This window comes from Pseudochaenichthys georgianus, chromosome 11 (assembly GCF_902827115.2).
Source record: "Pseudochaenichthys georgianus chromosome 11, fPseGeo1.2, whole genome shotgun sequence".
Lineage (NCBI taxonomy): Eukaryota > Metazoa > Chordata > Actinopteri > Perciformes > Channichthyidae > Pseudochaenichthys > Pseudochaenichthys georgianus.
In genome coordinates, this window is record NC_047513.1 from 27445627 (window position 1) to 27449109 (window position 3483).

At 42.7% G+C, this 3483-nt stretch overlaps 1 long non-coding RNA gene across 1 annotated transcript; it reads right to left on the reverse strand.

Annotated features, from left to right (window-relative positions):
* Positions 1-769: 769 nt before the first annotated feature.
* Positions 770-2449, reverse strand: LOC139434792 (uncharacterized). Its single transcript, XR_011644097.1, has 3 exons — positions 2145-2449; positions 1855-1905; positions 770-1537 (listed from the first exon to the last, which is right to left on the reverse strand). It is a non-coding gene; the product is annotated as an uncharacterized lncRNA (long non-coding RNA).
* Positions 2450-3483: the final 1034 nt, after the last annotated feature.

Consider the following 3483-nt stretch of genomic DNA (forward strand, 5'->3'; position numbering starts at 1 on the left):
GTTAGTTCCCTGGTGTGTCTAGTTGTCTGATTGTTTTCACCTGTCACTCCTTGTGTGTCTCCTGTGCTCATCAGTGTTGGCCCCACCCCTGATTGTTCCCACCTGTGTCTAGTTACCCTGTGTTTAAATTCCACTGTCTCCCAGTGTTCAATGTCGGTTCGTCTTGTGATTTGGCTTGTCCTCGGTGAGTGTTCTGTTCTGCCTGTATATATATATATATATATATATATAGCCTTGAAATAAAGGAATTATTTTCACTTTAATCTGCATTTGGGTCCTACCTGCTTCCTTCGCTCCACCGTAACAGAAACTCTCTCAAAGGTATTATCTTCTGTGACGTTGCGACCCTGTAGGGATTGTGGGTATTGCACTTCATAATTACATTCTATGGTAGGCTTATGACATTGATGCCAACATACATGGGATTAGGGGAGACCTTCTTGTTGTTTGTATTGTCATGATAAATGACAGCGTAGTATTCATTGTCAAGATTTTGTGTTTTTAAACTTGGGACTCTTTTCAGACTGCTCCGGCTTGGGAAAAGATTTGAGCCTTAATGTGTAATGTTTTCTGTATTGTATGGTAAGCTTATCCTTTCATTTGATAGTCCCATTTGGATGTGATAGCTAACATTTTCAGTAAGCAGTAGACAAAAGAAGTGAAAATATGAATGTAATTTATTTTCAATATTTACATAAATACAGAATTATTTTAACAAATAAAATAACAAAAAACATCATAACCAATACAAAATAAAAGGTTTGACAGACAGCCATGCCCAGCATGGGCCTGGAGAGCTGCAGAGTCCATTGGGGGAAGAGGGGGGGTGGGATGTGGGGAAGAGGAAGAGCAGCCATGTTAACAGTGTTATGGCTACAGATGTAATGTCTAACTCAACATTAGCCATGACAGTCTGGGCTTAGCAAGGGCCTTAGAATACATACTCTAAAGGCCAAATCCAAAGACAGTGATACTGACATTTTAGCAGTTCACAGTCTTTGGGGGTGGTCTTTCAGGCAATTGGCTAGTGACTTAAAAAATATATCATTTCTCCAAGGGGTGAAATTAACTCCATCTCGCAAAAACAGCCCAGGACTGTCATGTCTAATGTTGGAGTGGTCAACAATGGCACCATTTAGGCTATGAACAAAAGTAGCCATAACACTGTTAACAAACTTCCGGGCCTTGTCAATTTTGACAGGATTTGCACCAGCCCTCCACCGGCGCCTCTGGGAGAGCATGATCTTCATGCCAGGGTGCCGATGGTGAAGCTGGTGCAGGTCCTCCTTCATCTGGTTCAGCAACTGAACACTGGGCACATCCCCCAAGTGATTGCCGCCACAGTGGATGAGGAGGACATCCGGGACTGCTCTTCCTCGCAGGGAGTAGGAAAAGAAAGGGAGGACACCTCTCCAGCGCAGTCCACCCCAACCGAACCAGCACACCCTCAGGTCGAGGCCAAGGTTGCTGCCGATGGTCTCTGTAGCTCTCTGGGCTCCACGCCGGACATAGCTGTCTCCGATTATCCATACAGTCACTATGGGAGGAAAATAAATGAGAGCAACAAATGCTTCAGATCATGCGGAATATCAAATCAATTATAAAGGGTTGCTCATTTTGTTCCTTTGACAATAACATGCAAAATAACTATGAAATCACACCTGTATGGTTAAAAGTAACAAGAGAGCAAAACCTCAAAAAACAGATTAACAGCAAACAGTTTATATATATATATATATTTATATACTGTGTGCTGTTTATCTACAATTGTGCACACATGTATATGTATAGTATGTTTGTGTGTAATGTCAACCATCTGAAGTCATGTAAAGTAAGCCAGGACCATCAACTTACAGGTTGTGCAGTTTGGCGTGGAGGAGGTTGCAATCTTCTTTTTGCTTAATGCTGAAATAAATGTAAAAGAATTAATCAATATAAAAGCACCTTTCTTTTTCTACAGTCATATTTCATTAATCACATTTAATTCACGCAACACTAGCCATATCTCTGCTAGTTTACAAAGTTTAGTTAAATGACATTTATATTTGAAAAACGGTGAAGCACTTAAAAAACAATTGTATAGTGTAGGTTCAAGAACATTTAAATCAAAAGGACAAGTTTTGTAAAGTTACAGGGTATCTTACCTTCAGAATATGCCGGGAACGAGGAGCAGTGACCGCAAGCTGGGTTGTTAGCATAGGTTGTTAGCTTATTACTGAGAGCATGTTAGCTTAGCTTCTTAGCCTGAGCTAGGTCTGGAACGTCACGCTCGGTGGCAGCAGGTCCCGCCCTGTCCCGCCTCGGCTCCGCCTCAGCACCGCCTCTTTGCCCTTATTTGGAGCAGGCGGGAGAAGGCGGGAGTTAGACTCTGGCGTCACTGTCGAGCCGTTAGTGGCCGACTCCGCCTACTAAGGGCTTCACGGCAACTCTGCAGAATCCTATGGGTGACGTCACGGACCCTACGTCCATTTATATATACAGTCTATGGTCTCACCAGACGGCCCTTCTTGCTATGGCGAAGCGAGAAGAGGTGCTTATTTTGAATGACGCTGCGACGTAGCGCAAGCTACTTAAAGGGTGGGTGGATTCCCTGACGTAGACGACAAGATCACCAGCCAATCAGGATTGGCGTAATGAGATTGATGCTTCTGTTTGCATACGTGTTGAGGCGCATCCCATAGTAAGACATCTCACTTCATGTTACTCTGAGCCCTGGGGTTACGTAAGTAACCTATAGTTCTCCTTGTCATTCTTCTTCTTCTTCTTCTTCTTATTTAGTGTGTATTGGTGGTTGGAAAACCAACGTGTAGGTGCATTACCGCCACCAACTGGACTGGAGTGTGGACAAGAGACTATGCAGAAAACAATAAACAAAACAAAGATCCAAAACTCTAGTTTTTTATTTTAAATTGATCAATTTCTCTTAGAAACATAATAATCTCACAATATATGAAGAGTTTGGTTCCAAAACGCGATAAACGCCACTTTTGAAAAAAATGAGTTCCCGCCGAAATCAGTATTGTATTTCGTCGGTATTGAAAAGTCAACATTCAATTTTCCGCAAAACGCGCTATCCGCCGTGTTATTCTGTCCTGTTTTCTCACTTTCTTTCCAAACAGCGACAAACGCCAGTCTCCCTTCTCTACAGAATGCGATATATCCGCTCAACCAATCACAGCGCACCATTCCACGCACCTCAACCAATCACAGAGCATTCCACGCAGTGTAAACAATAATGGCGGCACCCTGAATGTACCGGCTTTCGTCATTATCTACTTCAACAAACAATAAAAACATGAATACTTTTGACGGCATTGATGAACCTGTGATGGTTTCTGCGGTGGGGAAGAAACACAAGCCATCGAAATGTAATCATGTACGTGAGGAGATTAAGAAAATGAGACACTCGGGAGGAGGAAAAATGCCGACTGTCGCTTGTTATCATTCTCATACAAAAGCAAACTTCTGTCACTCAGACACATT